The sequence below is a fragment of the Pristiophorus japonicus genome, unplaced genomic scaffold, assembly GCF_044704955.1.
Source record: "Pristiophorus japonicus isolate sPriJap1 unplaced genomic scaffold, sPriJap1.hap1 HAP1_SCAFFOLD_119, whole genome shotgun sequence".
Taxonomy (NCBI): domain Eukaryota; kingdom Metazoa; phylum Chordata; class Chondrichthyes; family Pristiophoridae; genus Pristiophorus; species Pristiophorus japonicus.
In genome coordinates, this window is record NW_027250853.1 from 428250 (window position 1) to 450539 (window position 22290).

Here is a 22290-nt window from a genome sequence, read left to right on the forward strand (position 1 = left end):
AGAGGGTCTGAGTTCAACATCTCTAATAGAGGGTCTGAGTTCAACATCTGTAATAGAGGGTCCGAGTTCAATATCTGTACTAGAGGGTCTGAGTTCAACATCTGTAACAGAGGGTCCGAGTTCAACATCTGTACTAGGGTCTGAGTTCAACATCTGTAATAGAGGGTCTGAGTTCAACATGTAATAGGGTCTGAGTTTAACATCTGTTCTAGAGGGCCTTTCGACATCTGTACTAGAGGGTCTGAGTTCAACATCTGTACTAGAGGGTCTGCAACATCTGTAATAGGGTCTGAGTTCAACATATGTAATAGTCTGAGTTCAACATCTGTAATATAGGGTCTGAGTTCATCTGTACTAGAGGGTCTGAGTTCAACATCTGTAACAGAGGGTATGAGTTCAACATCTGTAACAGAGGGTCTGAGTTCAACATCTGTAAGAGGGTCTGAGTTCAACATCTGTAATAGAGAGTATGAGTAAAACATCTGTAATAGAGGGTCTGTTCAACATCTGTAACAGAGGGTCTGAGTTCAACATCTGTGATAGTGTCTAAGTTCAACATATATAACAGAGGGTCTGAGTTCAACATCTGTAGTAGAGGGTCTGAGTTCAACATCTATAATAGAGGGTCTGAGTTCAACATCTGTACTAGAGGGTCTGAGTTCAACATCTGTAACAGAGGGTCTGAGTTCAACATCTGTGTCTGAGGTCAACATCTGTAATAGAGGGTCTGAGTTCAACATCTGTAACAAGGTCTAACATCTGCAATGGAGGGTCTGAGTTCAACATCTGTAACAGAGGGTCTGATTTCAACATCTGTACTAGAAGGTCTGAGTTCAACATTTGTAATAGAGGGTCTGAGTTCAACATCTCTAATAGAGGGTCTGAGTTCAACATCTGTAATAGAGGGTCCGAGTTCAATATCTGTACTAGAGGGTCTGAGTTCAACATCTGTAACAGAGGGTCTGAGTTCATCTGTAACAGGGTCTGAGTTCAACATCTGTAATAGAGGGTCTGAGTTCAACATCTGTAATAGAGGGTCTGAGTTCAACATCTGTAATAGAGGGTCTGAGTTCAACATCTGTAAGAGGGTCTGAGTTCAACATCCGTAATAGTGTGTGAGTTCAACATCTGTGATAGAGGGTCTGAGTTCAACATCTGTAACAGAGGGTCTCAGTTCAACATCTGTAATATGGTCTGAGTTCAACCTGTAACAGAGGGTATGAGTACAACATCTGTAATAGAGGGTCTGAGTTCAACATCTGTAATAGAGGGAATGAGTTCAACATCTGTAATAGAGGGAGTGAGTTCAACATCTGTAATAGAGGATCTGAGTTCAACCTGTAACAGAGGGTTGAGTTCAACATCTGTAATAGAGGGTCTGAGTTCAACATCTGTAACAGAGGGTCTGTGTTCAACATCTGTAACATAGGGTCTGAGTTCAACATCTATACTAGAAGGTCTGTTCAACATCTGTAATAGAGGGTCTGAGTTCAACTAATATAGGGTCTGAGTTCAACATCTGTACTAGAAGGTCTGAGTTCAACATCTGTAATAGAGGGTCCGAGTTCAACATTTGTACTAGAGGGTCTGAGTTAAACATATGTACTAGAGGGTTTGTTCAACATCTGTAATAGAGGGTCTGAGTTCAAAATCTGTACTAGGGTCTGAGTTCAACATCTGTAATAGAGGGTCTGAGTTCAACATGTAATAGGGTCTGAGTTCAACATCTGTACTAGAGGGCCTTTCGACATCTGTACTAGAGGGTCTGAGTTCAACATCTGTACTAGAGGGTCTGCAACATCTGTAATAGGGTCTGAGTTCAACATATGTAATAGTCTGAGTTCAACATCTGTAATATAGGGTCTGAGTTCATCTGTACTAGAGGGTCTGAGTTCAACATCTGTAACAGAGGGTCTGAGTTCAACATCTGTAACAGAGGGTCTGAGTTCAACATCTGTAAGAGGGTCTGAGTTCAACATCTGTAATAGAGATTATGAGTTCAACATCTGTAATAGAGGGTCTGCTCAACATCTGTAACAGAGGGTCTGAGTTCAACATCTGTGATAGTGTCTAAGTTCAACATATATAACAGAGGGTCTGAGTTCAACATCTGTAGTAGAGGGTCGGAGTTCAACATCTGTAATAGAGGGTCTGAGTTCAACATCTGTACTAGATGGTCTGAGTTCAACATCTGTAACAGAGGGTCTGAGTTCAACATCTGTGTCTGAGGTCAACATCTGTAATAGAGGGTCTGAGTTCAATATCTGTAACAGGGTCTAACATCTGTAATAGAGGGTCTGAGTTCAACATCTGTAACAGAGGGTCTGATTTCAACATATGTAACAGAGGGTCTGATTTCAACATCAGTACTAGAGGGTCTGAGTTCAACATCTGTAACAGCGTCTGAGTTCAACATCTGTAATAGAGGGTCTGAGTTCAACATCTGTAACAGAGGGTCTCAGTTCAACATCTGTAACAGATGGTCTGAGTTCAACATGTATCAGAGGGTCTGAGTTCAACATCTGTAATAGAGGGTCTGAGTTCAACATCCGTAACAGAGGGTCTGAGTTCAACATCTGTAACAGAGGGTCTGAGTTCAACATCTGTACTAGAGGGTCTGAGTTCAACATCTGTAATAGCGGGTCTGAGTTCAACACCTAATGTAGGGTCTGAGTTCAACATATGTACTAGAGGGTTTGTTCAACATCTGTAATAGAGGGTCTGAGTTCAACATCTGCACTAGGGTCTGAGTTCAACATCTGTAATAGAGGATCTGAGTTCAACATCTGTAATAGAGGATCTGAGTTCAACATCTGTAATAGGGTCTGAGTTCAACATCTGTACTAGAGGGCCTTTCAACAACTGTACTAGAGGGTCTGAGTTCAACATCTGTACTAAAGGGTCTGTTCAACATCTGTAATAGGGTCTGAGTTCAACATCTGTAATAGTCTGAGTTCACCATCTGTAATATAGGGTCTGAGTTCAACATCTGTACTAGAGGGTCTGAGTTCAACATCTGTAACATAGGGTCTGAGTTCAACATCTGGAACAGAGGGCCTGAGTTCAACATATGTAAGAGGGTCTGAGTTCAACATCTGTAATAGAAAGTATGAGTTCAACATCTGTAAGAGGGTCTGAGTTCAACATCTGTAATAGAGAGTATGAGTTCAACATCTGTAATAGAGGGTCTGTTCAACATCTGTAACGGAGGGTCTGAGTTCAACATCTGTGATAGTGTCTAAGTTCAACATCTGTAACAGAGGGTCTGAGTTCAACATCTGTAGTAGAGGGTCTGAGTTCAACATCTGTAATAGAGGGTATGAGTTCAACATCTGTACTAGAGGGTCTGAGTTCAACATCTGTAACAGAGGGTCTCAGTTCAACATCTGTAATAGGGTATGAGTTCAACCTGTAACAGTGGGTCTGAGTTCAACATCTGTAACAGAGGGTCTGAGTTCAACATCTGTGTCTGAGGTCAACATCTGTAATAGAGGGTCTGAGTTCAACATCTGTAACAGGGTCTAACATCTGTAATAGAGGGTCTGAGTTCAACATCTGTAACAGAGGGTCTGATTTCAACATATGTAACAGAGGGTCTGATTTCAACATCAGTACTAGAGGGTCTGAGTTCAACATCTGTAACAGGGTCTGAGTTCAACATCTGTAACAGATGGTCTGAGTTCAACATGTATCAGAGGGTCTGAGTTCAACATCTGTAATAGAGGGTCTGAGTTCAACATCCGTAACAGAGGGTCTGAGTTCAACATCTGTAACAGAGGGTCTGAGTTCAACATCTGTACTAGAGGGTCTGAGTTCAACATCTGTAATAGCGGGTCTGAGTTCAACACCTAATGTAGGGTCTGAGTTCAACATATGTACTAGAGGGTTTGTTCAACATCTGTAATAGAGGGTCTGAGTTCAACATCTGCACTAGGGTCTGAGTTCAACATCTGTAATAGAGGATCTGAGTTCAACATCTGTAATAGAGGATCTGAGTTCAACATCTGTAATAGAGGGTCAGTTCAACAACTGTAACGGAGGGTCTGAGTTCAACATCTGTGATAGTGTCTAAGTTCAACATCTGTAACAGAGGGTCTGAGTTCAACATCTGTAGTAGAGGGTCTGAGTTCAACATCTGTAATAGAGGGTCTGAGTTCAACATCTGTACTAAAGGGTCTGTTCAACATCTGTAATAGGGTCTGAGTTCAACATCTGTACTAAAGGGTCTGTTCAACATCTGTAATAGGGTCTGAGTTCAACATCTGTAATAGTCTGAGTTCACCATCTGTAATATAGGGTCTGAGTTCAACATCTGTACTAGAGGGTCTGAGTTCAACATCTGTAACATAGGGTCTGAGTTCAACATCTGGAACAGAGGGTCTGAGTTCAACATATGTAAGAGGGTCTGAGTTCAACATCTGTAATAGAAAGTATGAGTTCAACATCTGTAAGAGGGTCTGAGTTCAACATCTGTAATAGAGAGTATGAGTTCAACATCTGTAATAGAGGGTCTGTTCAACAACTGTAACGGAGGGTCTGAGTTCAACATCTGTGATAGTGTCTAAGTTCAACATCTGTAACAGAGGGTCTGAGTTCAACATCTGTAGTAGAGGGTCTGAGTTCAACATCTGTAATAGAGGGTATGAGTTCAACATCTGTACTAGAGGGTCTGAGTTCAACATCTGTAACAGAGGGTCTCAGTTCAACATCTGTAATAGGGTACGAGTTCAACCTGTAACAGTGGGTCTGAGTTCAACATCTGTAACAGATGGTCTGAGTTCAACATCTGTAACAGAGGGTCTGAGTTCAACATCTGTAATAGAAGGTCTGAGTTCAACATCTGTGATAGAGGGTCTGAGTTCAACATCTGTAACAGAGGGTCTCAGTTCAACATCTGTACTAGAGGGTCTGAGTTCAACATCTGTAATAGCGGGTCTGAGTTCAACACTTAATGTAGGGTCTGAGTTCAACATATGTACTAGAGGGTTTGTTCAACATCTGTAATAGAGGGTCTGAGTTCAACATCTGCACTAGGGTCTGAGTTCAACATCTGTAATAGAGGATCTGAGTTCAACATCTGTAATAGAGGATCTGAGTTCAACATCTGTAACAGAGGGTCTCAGTTCAACATCTGTACTAGAGGGTCTGAGTTCAACATCTGTAATAGCGGGTCTGAGTTCAACACCTAATGTAGGGTCTGAGTTCAACATATGTACTAGAGGGTTTGTTCAACATCTGTAATAGGGTCTGAGTTCAACATCTGTACTAGAGGGCCTTTCAACATCTGTACTAGAGGGTCTGAGTTCAACATCTGTACTAAAGGGTCTGTTCAACATCTGTAATAGGGTCTGAGTTCAACATCTGTAATAGTCTGAGTTCACCATCTGTAATATAGGGTCTGAGTTCAACATCTGTACTAGAGGGTCTGAGTTCAACATCTGTAACATAGGGCCTGAGTTCAACATCTGGAACAGAGGGCCTGAGTTCAACATATGTAAGAGGGTCTGAGTTCAACATCTGTAATAGAAAGTATGAGTTCAACATCTGTAAGAGGGTCTGAGTTCAACATCTGTAATAGAGAGTATGAGTTCAACATCTGTAATAGAGGGTCTGTTCAACATCTGCAACGGAGGGTCTGAGTTCAACATCTGTGATAGTGTCTAAGTTCAACATCTGTAACAGAGGGTCTGAGTTCAACATCTGTAGTAGAGGGTCTGAGTTCAACATCTGTAATAGAGGGTATGAGTTCAACATCTGTACTAGAGGATCTGAGTTCAACATCTGTAACAGAGGGTCTCAGTTCAACATCTGTAATAGGGTACGAGTTCAACCTGTAACAGTGGGTCTGAGTTCAACATCTGTAACAGATGGTCTGAGTTCAACATCTGTAACAGAGGGTCTGAGTTCAACATCTGTAATAGAAGGTCTGAGTTCAACATCTGTGATAGAGGGTCTGAGTTCAACATCTGTAACAGAGGGTCTCAGTTCAACATCTGTAATAGGGTCTGAGTTCAACCTGTAACAGAGGGTCTGAGTTCAACATCTGTAATAGAGGGTCTGAGTTCAACATCTGTAATAGGGTCTGAGTTCAACATCTGTACTAGAGGGCCTTTCAACATCTGTACTAGAGGGTCTGAGTTCAACGTTTGTACTAGAGGGTCTGTTCAACATCTGTAAAATGGTCTGAGTTCAACATCTGTAATAGTCTGAGTTCAACATCTGTAATATAGGGTCTGAGTTCAACATCTGTACTAGAGGGTCTGTTCAACATCTGTACTAGAAGATCTGAGTTCAACGTCTGTAATAGAGGGTATGAGTTCAACATCTGTAACAGAGGGTCTGAGTTCAACATCTGTAACAGAGGGTCTGGGTTCAACATCTGTAAGAGGGTCTGAGTTCAACATCTGTAATAGAGAGTATGAGTTCAACATCTGTAATAGAGGGTCTGTTCAACATCTGTAACAGAGGGTCTGAGTTCAACATCTGTGATAGTGTCTAAGTTCAACATATATAACAGAGGGTCTGAGTTCAACATCTGTAGTAGAGGGTCTGAGTTCAACATCTGTAATAGGGTCTGAGTTCAACATCTGTGATAGTGTCTAAGTTCAACATATATAACAGAGGGTCTGAGTTCAACATCTGTACTAGAGGGTCTGAGTTCAACATCTGTAATATGGTCTGAGTTCAACATCTCTAGTAGAGGGTCTGAGTTCAACATCTGTAACAGAGGGTCTCAGTTCAACATCTGTACTAGAGGGTCTGAGTTCAACATCTGTAATAGCGGGTCTGAGTTCAACACTTAATGTAGGGTCTGAGTTCAACATATGTACTAGAGGGTTTGTTCAACATCTGTAATAGAGGGTCTGAGTTCAACATCTGCACTAGGGTCTGAGTTCAACATCTGTAATAGAGGATCTGAGTTCAACATCTGTAATAGAGGATCTGAGTTCAACATCTGTAACAGAGGGTCTCAGTTCAACATCTGTACTAGAGGGTCTGAGTTCAACATCTGTAATAGCGGGTCTGAGTTCAACACCTAATGTAGGGTCTGAGTTCAACATATGTACTAGAGGGTTTGTTCAACATCTGTAATAGGGTCTGAGTTCAACATCTGTACTAGAGGGCCTTTCAACATCTGTACTAGAGGGTCTGAGTTCAACATCTGTACTAAAGGGTCTGTTCAACATCTGTAATAGGGTCTGAGTTCAACATCTGTAATAGTCTGAGTTCACCATCTGTAATATAGGGTCTGAGTTCAACATCTGTACTAGAGGGTCTGAGTTCAACATCTGTAACATAGGGCCTGAGTTCAACATCTGGAACAGAGGGCCTGAGTTCAACATATGTAAGAGGGTCTGAGTTCAACATCTGTAATAGTAAGTATGAGTTCAACATCTGTAAGAGGGTCTGAGTTCAACATCTGTAATAGAGAGTATGAGTTCAACATCTGTAATAGAGGGTCTGTTCAACATCTGCAACGGAGGGTCTGAGTTCAACATCTGTGATAGTGTCTAAGTTCAACATCTGTAACAGAGGGTCTGAGTTCAACATCTGTAGTAGAGGGTCTGAGTTCAACATCTGTAATAGAGGGTATGAGTTCAACATCTGTACTAGAGGATCTGAGTTCAACATCTGTAACAGAGGGTCTCAGTTCAACATCTGTAATAGGGTACGAGTTCAACCTGTAACAGTGGGTCTGAGTTCAACATCTGTAACAGATGGTCTGAGTTCAACATCTGTAACAGAGGGTCTGAGTTCAACATCTGTAATAGAAGGTCTGAGTTCAACATCTGTGATAGAGGGTCTGAGTTCAACATCTGTAACAGAGGGTCTCAGTTCAACATCTGTAATAGGGTCTGAGTTCAACCTGTAACAGAGGGTCTGAGTTCAACATCTGTAATAGAGGGTCTGAGTTCAACATCTGTAATAGGGTCTGAGTTCAACATCTGTACTAGAGGGCCTTTCAACATCTGTACTAGAGGGTCTGAGTTCAACGTTTGTACTAGAGGGTCTGTTCAACATCTGTAAAATGGTCTGAGTTCAACATCTGTAATAGTCTGAGTTCAACATCTGTAATATAGGGTCTGAGTGCAACATCTGTACTAGAGGGTCTGTTCAACATCTGTACTAGAAAATCTGAGTTCAACGTCTGTAATAGAGGGTATGAGTTCAACATCTGTAACAGAGGGTCTGAGTTCAACATCTGTAACAGAGGGTCTGGGTTCAACATCTGTAAGAGGGTCTGAGTTCAACATCTGTAATAGAGAGTATGAGTTCAACATCTGTAATAGAGGGTCTGTTCAACATCTGTAACAGAGGGTCTGAGTTCAACATCTGTGATAGTGTCTAAGTTCAACATATATAACAGAGGGTCTGAGTTCAACATCTGTAGTAGAGGGTCTGAGTTCAACATCTGTAATAGGGTCTGAGTTCAACATCTGTGATAGTGTCTAAGTTCAACATATATAACAGAGGGTCTGAGTTCAACATCTGTACTAGAGGGTCTGAGTTCAACATCTGTAATATGGTCTGAGTTCAACATCTCTAGTAGAGGGTCTGAGTTCAACATCTGTAATAGAGGGTCTGAGTTCAACATCTGTACTAGAGGGTATGAGTTCAACATCTGTAACAGAGGGTCTGAGTTCAACATCTGTGTCTGAGGTCAACATCTGTAATAGAGGGCCTGAGTTCAACATGTAACATGGTCTAACATCTGTATTAGAGAGTCTGAGTTCAACATCTGTAACAGAGGGTCTGATTTCAACATCTGTAATAGAGGATATGAGTTCAACATCTGTAATAGAGGGTATGAGTTCAACATCTGTAATAGAGGGTCTGAGTTCAACATCTGTAACAGATGGTCTGAGTTCAACATGTAACAGAGGGTCTGAGTTCAACCTGTAACAGAGGGTCTGAGTTCAACATCTGTAACAGAGGGTCTGTGTTCAACATCTGTAACAGAGGGTCTGAGTTCAACATCTGTACTAGAAGGTCTGTTCAACATCTGTAATAGAGGGTCTGAGTTCAACACCTAATATAGGGTCTGAGTTCAACATCTGTACTAGAGGGTCTGAGTTCAACATCTGTAATAGAGGGTCTGTTCAACATCTGCAACGGAGGGTCTGAGTTCAACATCTGTGATAGTGTCTAAGTTCAACATCTGTAACAGAGGGTCTGAGTTCAACATCTGTAGTAGAGGGTCTGAGTTCAACATCTGTAATAGAGGGTATGAGTTCAACATCTGTACTAGAGGATCTGAGTTCAACATCTGTAACAGAGGGTCTCAGTTCAACATCTGTAATAGGGTACGAGTTCAACCTGTAACAGTGGGTCTGAGTTCAACATCTGTAACAGATGGTCTGAGTTCAACATCTGTAACAGAGGGTCTGAGTTCAACATCTGTAATAGAAGGTCTGAGTTCAACATCTGTGATAGAGGGTCTGAGTTCAACATCTGTAACAGAGGGTCTCAGTTCAACATCTGTAATAGGGTCTGAGTTCAACCTGTAACAGAGGGTCTGAGTTCAACATCTGTAATAGAGGGTCTGAGTTCAACATCTGTAATAGGGTCTGAGTTCAACATCTGTACTAGAGGGCCTTTCAACATCTGTACTAGAGGGTCTGAGTTCAACGTTTGTACTAGAGGGTCTGTTCAACATCTGTAAAATGGTCTGAGTTCAACATCTGTAATAGTCTGAGTTCAACATCTGTAATATAGGGTCTGAGTTCAACATCTGTACTAGAGGGTCTGTTCAACATCTGTACTAGAAGATCTGAGTTCAACGTCTGTAATAGAGGGTATGAGTTCAACATCTGTAACAGAGGGTCTGAGTTCAACATCTGTAACAGAGGGTCTGGGTTCAACATCTGTAAGAGGGTCTGAGTTCAACATCTGTAATAGAGAGTATGAGTTCAACATCTGTAATAGAGGGTCTGTTCAACATCTGTAACAGAGGGTCTGAGTTCAACATCTGTGATAGTGTCTAAGTTCAACATATATAACAGAGGGTCTGAGTTCAACATCTGTAGTAGAGGGTCTGAGTTCAACATCTGTAATAGGGTCTGAGTTCAACATCTGTGATAGTGTCTAAGTTCAACATATATAACAGAGGGTCTGAGTTCAACATCTGTACTAGAGGGTCTGAGTTCAACATCTGTAATATGGTCTGAGTTCAACATCTCTAGTAGAGGGTCTGAGTTCAACATCTGTAATAGAGGGTCTGAGTTCAACATCTGTACTAGAGGGTATGAGTTCAACATCTGTAACAGAGGGTCTGAGTTCAACATCTGTGTCTGAGGTCAACATCTGTAATAGAGGGCCTGAGTTCAACATGTAACATGGTCTAACATCTGTATTAGAGAGTCTGAGTTCAACATCTGTAACAGAGGGTCTGATTTCAACATCTGTAATAGAGGATATGAGTTCAACATCTGTAATAGAGGGTATGAGTTCAACATCTGTAATAGAGGGTCTGAGTTCAACATCTGTAACAGATGGTCTGAGTTCAACATGTAACAGAGGGTCTGAGTTCAACCTGTAACAGAGGGTCTGAGTTCAACATCTGTAACAGAGGGTCTGTGTTCAACATCTGTAACAGAGGGTCTGAGTTCAACATCTGTACTAGAAGGTCTGTTCAACATCTGTAATAGAGGGTCTGAGTTCAACACCTAATATAGGGTCTGAGTTCAACATCTGTACTAGAGGGTCTGAGTTCAACATCTGTAATAGAGGGTCCGAGTTCAACATCTGTACTAGGGTCTGAGTTCAACATCTGTAATAGAGGGTCTGAGTTCAACATGTAATAGGGTCTGAGTTCAACATCTGTTCTAGAGGGCATTTCGACATCTGTACTAGAGGGTCTGAGTTCAACATCTGTACTAGAGGGTCTGCAACATCTGTAATAGGGTCTGAGTTCAACATATGTAATAGTCTGAGTTCAACATCTGTAATATAGGGTCTGAGTTCATCTGTACTAGAGGGTCTGAGTTCAACATCTGTAACAGAGGGTATGAGTTCAACATCTGTAACAGAGGGTCTGAGTTCAACATCTGTAAGAGGGTCTGAGTTCAACATCTGTAATAGAGAGTATGAGTTCAACATCTGTAATAGAGGGTCTGTTCAACATCTGTAACAGAGGGTCTGAGTTCAACATCTGTGATAGTGTCTAAGTTCAACATATATAACAGAGGGTCTGAGTTCAACATCTGTAGTAGAGGGTCTGAGTTCAACATCTATAATAGAGGGTCTGAGTTCAACATCTGTACTAGAGGGTCTGAGTTCAACATCTGTAACAGAGGGTCTGAGTTCAACATCTGTGTCTGAGGTCAACATCTGTAATAGAGGGTCTGAGTTCAACATCTGTAACAAGGTCTAACATCTGCAATGGAGGGTCTGAGTTCAACATCTGTAACAGAGGGTCTGAGTTCAACATTTGTAATAGAGGGTCTGAGTTCAACATTTGTAATAGAGGGTCTGAGTTCAACATCTCTAATAGAGGGTCTGAGTTCAACATCTGTAATAGAGGGTCCGAGTTCAATATCTGTACTAGAGGGTCTGAGTTCAACATCTGTAACAGAGGGTCTGAGTTCATCTGTAACAGGGTCTGAGTTCAACATCTGTAATAGAGGGTCTGAGTTCAACATCTGTAATAGAGGGTCTGAGTTCAACATCTGTAATAGAGGGTCTGAGTTCAACATCTGTAAGAGGGTCTGAGTTCAACATCCGTAATAGAGTGTGTGAGTTCAACATCTGTGATAGAGGGTCTGAGTTCAACATCTGTAACAGAGGGTCTCAGTTCAACATCTGTAATATGGTCTGAGTTCAACCTGTAACAGAGGGTATGAGTACAACATCTGTAATAGAGGGTCTGAGTTCAACATCTGTAATAGAGGGTATGAGTTCAACATCTGTAATAGAGGGGGTGAGTTCAACATCTGTAATAGAGGATCTGAGTTCAACCTGTAACAGAGGGTTGAGTTCAACATCTGTAATAGAGGGTCTGAGTTCAACATCTGTAACAGAGGGTCTGTGTTCAACATCTGTAACATAGGGTCTGAGTTCAACATCTATACTAGAAGGTCTGTTCAACATCTGCAATAGAGGGTCTGAGTTCAACTAATATAGGGTCTGAGTTCAACATCTGTACTAGAAGGTCTGAGTTCAACATCTGTAATAGAGGGTCCGAGTTCAACATTTGTACTAGAGGGTCTGAGTTAAACATATGTACTAGAGGGTTTGTTCAACATCTGTAATAGAGGGTCTGAGTTCAACATCTGTACTAGGGTCTGAGTTCAACATCTGTAATAGAGGGTCTGAGTTCAACATGTAATAGGGTCTGAGTTCAACATCTGTACTAGAGGGCCTTTCGACATCTGTACTAGAGGGTCTGAGTTCAACATCTGTACTAGAGGGTCTGCAACATCTGTAATAGGGTCTGAGTTCAACATATGTAATAGTCTGAGTTCAACATCTGTAATATAGGGTCTGAGTTCAACTGTACTAGAGGGTCTGAGTTCAACATCTGTAACAGAGGGTCTGAGTTCAACATCTGTAACAGAGGGTCTGAGTTCAACATCTGTAAGAGGGTCTGAGTTCAACATCTGTAATAGAGAGTATGAGTTCAACATCTGTAATAGAGGGTCTGTTCAACATCTGTAACAGAGGGTCTGAGTTCAACATCTGTGATAGTGTCTAAGTTCAACATATATAACAGAGGGTCTGAGTTCAACATCTGTAGTAGAGGGTCGGAGTTCAACATCTGTAATAGAGGGTCTGAGTTCAACATCAGTACTCGAGGGTCTGAGTTCAACATCTGTAACAGAGCGTCTGAGTTCAACATCTGTGTCTGAGGTCAACATCTGTAATAGAGGGTCTGAGTTCAACATCTGTAACAGGGTCTAACATCTGTAATAGACGGTCTGAGTTCAACATCTGTAACATAGGGTCTGATTTCAACATATGTAACAGAGGGTCTGAGTTCAACATCTGTAATAGAGGATCTGAGTTCAACATCTGTAATAGAGGATCTGAGTTCAACATCTGTAATAGGGTCTGAGTTCAACATCTGTACTAGAGGGCCTTTCAATATCTGTACTAGAGGGTCTGAGTTCAACATCTGTACTAAAGGGTCTGTTCAACATCTGTAATAGGGTCTGAGTTCAACATCTGTAATAGTCTGAGTTCACCATCTGTAATATAGGGTCTGAGTTCAACATCTGTACTAGAGGGTCTGAGTTCAACATCTGTAACATAGGGTCTGAGTTCAACATCTGTAACAGAGGGCCTGAGTTCAACATATGTAATAGAAAGTATGAGTTCAACATCTGTAAGAGGGTCTGAGTTCAACATCTGTAATAGAGAGTATGAGTTCAACATCTGTAATAGAGGGTCTGTTCAACATCTGTAACGGAGGGTCTGAGTTCAACATCTGTGATAGTGTCTAAGTTCAACATCTGTAACAGAGGGTCTGAGTTCAACATCTGTAGTAGAGGGTCTGAGTTCCACATCTGTAATAGAGGGTATGAGTTCAACATCTGTACTAGAGGGTCTGAGTTCAACATCTGTAACAGAGGGTCTCAGTTCAACATCTGTAATAGGGTATGAGTTCAACCTGTAACAGTGGGTCTGAGTTCAACATCTGTAACAGATGGTCTGAGTTCAACATCTGTAACAGAGGGTCTGAGTTCAACATCTGTAATAGAAGGTCTGAGTTCAACATCTGTGATAGAGGGTCTGAGTTCAACATCTGTAACAGAGGGTCTCAGTTCAACATCTGTAATAGGGTCTGAGTTCAACCTGTAACAGAGGGTCTGAGTTCAACATCTGTAATAGAGGGTCTGAGTTCAACATCTGTAATAGGGTCTGAGTTCAACATCTGTACTAGAGGGCCTTTCAACATCTGTACTAGAGGGTCTGAGTTCAACGTTTGTACTAGAGGGTCTGTTCAACATCTGTAAAATGGTCTGAGTTCAACATCTGTAATAGTCTGAGTTCAACATCTGTAATATAGGGTCTGAGTTCAACATCTGTACTAGAGGGTCTGTTCAACATCTGTACTAGAAGATCTGAGTTCAACATCTGTAATAGAGGGTATGAGTTCAACATCTGTAATAGAGGGTCTGAGTTCAACATCTGTAATAGGGTCTGAGTTCAACATCTGTACTAGAGGGCCTTTCAACATCTGTACTAGAGGGTCTGAGTTCAACATTTGTACTAGAGGGTCTGTTCAACATCTGTAAAATGGTCTGAGTTCAACATCTGTAATAGTCTGAGTTCAACATCTGTAATATAGGGTCTGAGTTCAACATCTGTACTAGAGGGTCTGTTCAACATCTGTACTAGAAGATCTGAGTTCAACGTCTGTAATAGAGGGTATGAGTTCAACATCTGTAACAGAGGGTCTGAGTTCAACATCTGTAACAGAGGGTCTGTGTTCAACATCTGTAACAGAGGGTCTGAGTTCAACATCTGTACTAGATGGTCTGAGTTCAACATCTGTAATAGAGGGTCTGAGTTCAACTAATATAGGGTCTGAGTTCAACATCTGTACTAGAAGGTCTGAGTTCAACATCTGTAATAGAGGGTCCGAGTTCAACATCTGTACTAGAGGGTCTGAGTTAAACATATGTACTAGAGGGTTTGTTCAACATCTGTAATAGAGGGTCTGAGTTCAACATCTGTACTAGGGTCTGAGTTCAACATCTGTAATAGAGGGTCTGAGTTCAACATGTAATAGGGTCTGAGTTCAACATCTGTACTAGAGGGCCTTTCGACATCTGTACTAGAGGGTCTGAGTTCAACATCTGTACTAGAGGGTCTGCAACATCTGTAATAGGGTCTGAGTTCAACATATGTAATAGTCTGAGTTCAACATCTGTAATATAGGGTCTGAGTTCATCTGTACTAGAGGGTCTGAGTTCAACATCTGTAACAGAGGGTCTGCGTTCAACATGTGTAACAGAGGGTCTGAGTTCAACATCTGTAAGAGGGTCTGAGTTCAACATCTGTAATAGAGAGTATGAGTTCAACATCTGTAATAGAGGGTCTGTTCAACATCTGTAACAGAGGGTCTGAGTTCAACATCTGTGATAGTGTCTCAGTTCAACATATATAACAGAGGGTCTGAGTTCAACATCTGTAGTAGAGGGTCTGAGTTCAACATCTGTAATATAGGGTCTGAGTTCAACATCTGTACTAGAGGGTATGAGTTCAACATCTGTAACAGAGGGTCTGAGTTCAACATCTGTGTCTGAGGTCAACATCTGTAATAGAGGGCCTGAGTTCAACATCTGTAACATGGTCTAATATCTGTAATAGAGGGTCTGAGTTCAACATCTCTAACAGAGGGTCTGATTTCAACATCTGTAATAGAGGGTATGAGTTCAACATCTGTAATAGAGGGTGTGAGTTCAACATCTGTAATAGAGGGTCTGAGTTCAACATCTGTAACAGATGGTCTGAGTTCAACATGTAACAGAGGGTCTGAGTTCAACCTGTAACAGAGGGTCTGAGTTCAACATCTGTAACAGAGGGTCTGAGTTCAACATCTGTACTAGAAGGTCTGTTCAACATCTGTAATAGAGGGTCTGAGTTCAACACCTAATATATGGTCTGAGTTCAACATCTGTACTAGAGGGTCTGAGTTCAACATCTGTAATAGAGGGTCTGAGTTCAACATGTAATAGGGTCTGAGTTTAACATCTGTTCTAGAGGGCCTTTCGACATCTGTACTAGAGGGTCTGAGTTCAACATCTGTACTAGAGGGTCTGCAACATCTGTAATAGGGTCTGAGTTCAACATATGTAATAGTCTGAGTTCAACATCTGTAATATAGGGTCTGAGTTCATCTGTACTAGAGGGTCTGAGTTCAACATCTGTAATAGAGGGTATGAGTTCAACATCTGTAACAGAGGGTCTGATTTCAACATCTGTAAGAGGGTCTGAGTTCAACATATGTAATAGAGAGTATGAGTTCAACATCTGTAATAGAGGGTCTGTTCAACATCTGTAACAGAGGGTCTGAGTTCAACATCTGTGATAGTGTCTAAGTTCAACATATATAACAGAGGGTCTGAGTTCAACATCTGTAGTAGAGGGTCTGAGTTCAACATCTGTAATAGAGGGTCTGAGTTCAACATCTGTACTAGAGGGTCTGAGTTCAACATCTGTAACAGAGGGTCTGAGTTCAACATCTGTGTCTGAGGTCAACATCTGTAATCGAGGGTCTGAGTTCAACATCTGTAACAAGGTCTAACATCTGCAATGGAGGGTCTGAGTTCAACATCTGTAACAGAGGGTCTGATTTCAACATCTGTAATAGAGGGTCTGAGTTCAACATTTGTAATAGAGGGTCTGAGTTCAACATCTCTAATAGAGGGTCTGAGTTCAACATCTGTAATAGAGGGTCCGAGTTCAATATCTGTACTAGAGGGTCTGAGTTCCACATCTGTAACAGAGGGTCTGAGTTCAGCTGTAACAGGGTCTGAGTTCAACATCTGTAATAGAGGGTCTGAGTTCAACATCTGTAAGAGGGTCTGAGTTCAACATCCGTAATAGAGTGTGTGAGTTCAACATCTGTGATAGAGGGTCTGAGTTCAACATCTGTAACAGAGGGTCTCAGTTCAACATCTGTAATATGGTCTGAGTTCAACCTGTAACAGAGGGTCTGAGTACAACATCTGTAATAGAGGGTCTGAGTTCATCTGTAATAGAGGGTATGAGTTCAACATCTGTAATAGAGGGGATGAGTTCAACATCTGTAATAGAGGATCTGAGTTCAACCTGTAACAGAGGGTTGAGTTCAACATCTGTAATAGGGGGTCTGAGTTCAACATCTGTAACAGAGGGTCTGTGTTCAACATCTGTAACAGAGGGTCTGAGTTCAACATCTATACTAGAAGGTCTGTTCAACATCTGTAATAGAGGGTCTGAGTTCAACACCTAATATAGGGTCTGAGTTCAACATCTGTACTAGAGGGTCTGAGTTCAACATCTGTAATAGAGGGTCCGAGTTCAACATTTGTACTAGAGGGTCTGAGTTAAACATATGTACTAGAGGGTTTGTTCAACATCTGTAATAGAGGGTCTGAGTTCAACATCTGTACTAGGGTCTGAGTTCAACATCTGTAATAGAGGGTCTGAGTTCAACATGTAATAGGGTCTGAATTCAACATTTGTACTAGAGGGCCTTTCGACATCTGTACTAGAGGGTCTGAGTTCAACATCTGTACTAGAGGGTCTGCAACATCTGTAATAGGGTCTGAGTTCAACATATGTAATAGTCTGAGTTCAACATCTGTAATATAGGGTCTGAGTTCAACTGTACTAGAGGGTCTGAGTTCAACATCTGTAACAGAGGGTCTGAGTTCAACATCTGTAACAGAGGGTCTGAGTTCAACATCTGTAAGAGGGTCTGAGTTCAACATCTGTAATAGAGAGTATGAGTTCAACATCTGTAATAGAGGGTCTGTTCAACATCTGTAACAGAGGGTCTGAGTTCAACATCTGTGATAGTGTCTAAGTTCAACATATATAACAGAGGGTCTGAGTTCAACATCTGTAGTAGAGGGTCTGAGTCCAACATCTGTAAGAGGGTCTGAGTTCAACATCTGTAATAGAGAGTATGAGTTCAACATCTGTAATAGAGGGTCTGTTCAACATCTGTAACAGAGGGTCTGAGTTCAACATCTGTGATAGTGTCTAAGTTCAACATATATAACAGAGAGTCTGAGTTCAACATCTGTAGTAGAGGGTCGGAGTTCAACATCTGTAATAGAGGGTCTGAGTTCAACATCTGTACTAGAGGGTCTGAGTTCAACATCTGTAACAGAGGGTCTGAGTTCAACATCTGTGTCTGAGGTCAACATCTGTAATAGAGGGTCTGAGTTCAACATCTGTAACATGGTCTAACACCTGTAATAGAGGGTCTGAGTTCAACATCTGTAACAGAGGGTCTGATTTCAACATCTGTAACAGAGGGTCTGATTTCAACATCAGTACTAGAGGGTCTGAGTTCAACATCTGTAACAGGGTCTGAGTTCAACATCTGTAATAGAGGGTCTGAGTTCAACATCTGTAACAGAGGGTCTCAGTTCAACATCTGTAACAGATGGTCTGAGTTCAACATGTATCAGAGGGTCTGAGTTCAACATCTGAAATAGAGGGTCTGAGTTCAACATCTGTAACAGAGGGTCTGAGTTCAACATCTGTAACAGAGGGTCTGAGTTCAACATCTGTACTAGAGGGTCTGAGTTCAACATCTGTAATAGCGGGTCTGAGTTCAACACCTAATGTAGGGTCTGAGTTCAACATATGTACTAGAGGGTTTGTTCAACATCTGTAATAGAGGGTCTGAGTTCAACATCTGAACTAGGGTCTGAGTTCAACATCTGTAATAGAGGATCTGAGTTCAACATCTGTAATAGAGGATCTGAGTTCAACATCTGTAATAGGGTCTGAGTTCAACATCTGTACTAGAGGGCCTTTCAACATCTGTACTAGAGGGTCTGAGTTCAACATTTGTACTAGAGGGTCTGTTCAACATCTGTAAAATGGTCTGAGTTCAACATCTGTAATAGTCAGAGTTCACCATCTGTAATATAGGGTCTGAGTTCAACATCTGTACTAGAGGGTCTGAGTTCAACATCTGTAACATAGGGTCTGAGTTCAACATCTGTAACAGAGGGTCTGAGTTCAACATCTGTAATAGGGTCTGAGTTCAACATCTGTAATAGAAAGTATGAGTTCAACATCTGTAAGAGGGTCTGAGTTCAACATCTGTAATAGAGAGTATGAGTTCAACATCTGTAATAGAGGGTCTGTTCAACATCTGTAACAGAGGGTCTGAGTTCAACATCTGTGATAGTGTCTAAGTTCAACATCTGTAACAGAGGGTCTGAGTTCAACATCTGTAGTAGAGGGTCTGAGTTCAACATCTGTAATAGAGGGTCTGAGTTCAACATCTGTACTAGAGGGTCTGAGTTCAACATCTGTAACAGAGGGTCTCAGTTCAACATCTGTAATAGGGTATGAATTCAACCTGTAACAGTGGGTCTGAGTTCAACATCTGTAACAGTGGGTCTGAGTTCAACATCTGTAACAGATGGTCTGAGTTCAACATCTATAACAGAGGGTCTGAGTTCAACATCTGTAATTGAAGGTCTGAGTTCAACATCTGTGATAGAGGGTCTGAGTTCAACATCTGTAACAGAGGGTCTCAGTTCAACATCTGTAATAGGGTCTGAGTTCAACCTGTAACAGAGGGTCTGAGTTCAACATCTGTAATATAGGGTCTGAGTTCAACATCTGTTATAGGGTCTGAGTTCAACATCTGTACTAGAGGGCCTTTCAACATCTGTACTAGAGGGTCTGAGTTCAACATTTGTACTAGAGGGTCTGTTCAACATCTGTAAAATGGTCTGAGTTCAACATCTGTAATAGTCTGAGTTCAACATCTGTAATATAGGGCCTGAATTCAACATCTGTACTAGAGGGTCTGTTCAACATCTGTACTAGAAGATCTGAGTTCAACATCTGTAATAGAGGGTATGAGTTCAACATCTGTAATAGAGGGTCTGAGTTCAACATCTGTAATAGGGTCTGAGTTCAACATCTGTACTAGAGGGCCTTTCAACATCTGTACTAGAGGGTCTGAGTTCAACATTTGTACTAGAGTGTCTGTTCAACATCTGTAAAATGGTCTGAGTTCAACATCTGTAATAGTCTGAGTTCAACATCTGTAATATAGGGTCTGAGTTCAACATCTGTACTAGAGGGTCTGTTCAACATCTGTACTAGAAGATCTGAGTTCAACATCTGTAATAGAGGGTATGAGTTCAACATCTGTAACAGAGGGTCTGAGTTCAACATCTGTAACAGAGGGTCTGTGTTCAACATCTGTAACAGAGGGTCTGAGTTCAACATCTGTACTAGAGGGTCTGTTCAACATCTGTAATAGAGGATCTGAGTTCAACTAATATAGGGTCTGAGTTCAACATCTGTACTAGAAGGTCTGAGTTCAACATCTGTAATAGAGGGTCCGAGTTCAACATCTGTACTAGAGGGTCTGAGTTAAACATATGTACTAGAGGGTTTGTTCAACATCTGTAATAGAGGGTCTGAGTTCAACATCTGTACTAGGGTCTGAGTTCAACATCTGTAATAGAGGGTCTGAGTTCAACATGTAATAGGGTCTGAGTTCAACATCTGTACTAGAGGGCCTTTCGACATCTGTACTAGAGGGTCTGAGTTCAACATCTGTACTAGAGGGTCTGCAACATCTGTAATAGGGTCTGAGTTCAACATATGTAATAGTCTGAGTTCAACATCTGTAATATAGGGTCTGAGTTCATCTGTACTAGAGGGTCTGAGTTCAACATCTGTAACAGAGGGTCTGAGTTCAACATCTGTAACAGAGGGTCTGAGTTCAACATCTGTAAGAGGGTCTGAGTTCAACATCTGTAATAGAGAGTATGAGTTCAACATCTGTAATAGAGGGTCTGTTCAACATCTGTAACAGAGGGTCTGAGTTCAACATCTGTGATAGTGTCTAAGTTCAACATATATAACAGAGGGTCTGAGTTCAACATCTGTAGTAGAGGGTCTGAGTTCAACATCTGTAATATAGGGTCTGAGTTCAACATCTGTACTAGATGGTATGAGTTCAACATCTGTAACAGAGGGTCTGAGTTCAACATCTGTGTCTGAGGTCAACATCTGTAATAGAGGGCCTGAGTTCAACATCTGTAACATGGTCTAACATCTGTAATAGAGGGTCTGAGTTCAACATCTGTAACAGAGGGTCTGATTTCAACATCTGTAATAGAGGGTATGAGTTCAACATCTGTAATAGAGGGTATAAGTTCAACATCTGTAATAGAGGGTCTGAGTTCAACATCTGTAACAGATGGTCTGAGTTCAACATGTAACAGAGGGTCTGAGTTCAACCTGTAATAGAGGGTCTGAGTTCAACATCTGTAACAGAGGGTCTGTGTTCAACATCTGTAACAGAGGGTCTGAGTTCAACATCTGTACTAGAAGGTCTGTTCAACATCTGTAATAGAGGGTCTGAGTTCAACACCTAATATAGGGTCTGAGTTCAACATCTGTACTAGAGGGTCTGAGTTCAACATCTGTAATAGAGGGTCCGAGTTCAACATCTGTACTAGGGTCTGAGTTCAACATCTGTAATAGAGGGTCTGAGTTCAACATGTAATAGGGTCTGAGTTTAACATCTGTTCTAGAGGGCCTTTCGACATCTGTACTAGAGGGTCTGAGTTCAACATCTGTACTAGAGGGTCTGCAACATCTGTAATAGGGTCTGAGTTCAACATATGTAATAGTCTGAGTTCAACATCTGTAATATAGGGTCTGAGTTCATCTGTACTAGAGGGTCTGAGTTCAAAATCTGTAACAGAGGGTATGAGTTCAACATCTGTAACAGAGGGTCTGAGTTCAACATCTGTAAGAGGGTCTGAGTTCAACATCTGTAATAGAGAGTATGAGTTCAACATCTGTAATAGAGGGTCTGTTCAACATCTGTAACAGAGGGTCTGAGTTCAACATCTGTGATAGTGTCTAAGTTCAACATATATAACAGAGGGTCTGAGTTCAACATCTATAGTAGAGGGTCTGAGTTCAACATCTGAACTAGGGTCTGAGTTCAACATCTGTAATAGAGGATCTGAGTTCAACATCTGTAATAGAGGATCTGAGTTCAACATCTGTAATAGGGTCTGAGTTCAACATCTGTACTAGAGGGCCTTTCAACATCTGTACTAGAGGGTCTGAGTTCAACATCTGTACTAAAGGGTCTGTTCAACATCTGTAATAGGGCCTGAGTTCAACATCTGTAATCGTCTGAGTTCACCATCTGTAATATAGGGTCTGAGTTCAACATCTGTACTAGAGGGTCTGAGTTCAACATCTGTAACATAGGGTCTGAGTTCAACATCTGTAACAGAGGGTCTGAGTTCAACATCTGTAAGAGGGTCTGAGTTCAACATCTGTAATAGAAAGTATGAGTTCAACATATGTAAGAGGGTCTGAGTTCAACATCTGTAATAGAGAGTATGAGTTCAACATCTGTAATAGAGGGTCTGTTCAACATCTGTAACAGAGGGTCTGAGTTCAACATCTGTGATAGTGTCTAAGTTCAACATCTGTAACAGAGGGTCTGAGTTCAACATCTGTAGTAGAGGGTCTGAGTTCAACATCTGTAATAGAGGGTCTGAGTTCAACATCTGTAACAGAGGGTCTCAGTTCAACATCTGTAATAGGGTATGAGTTCAACCT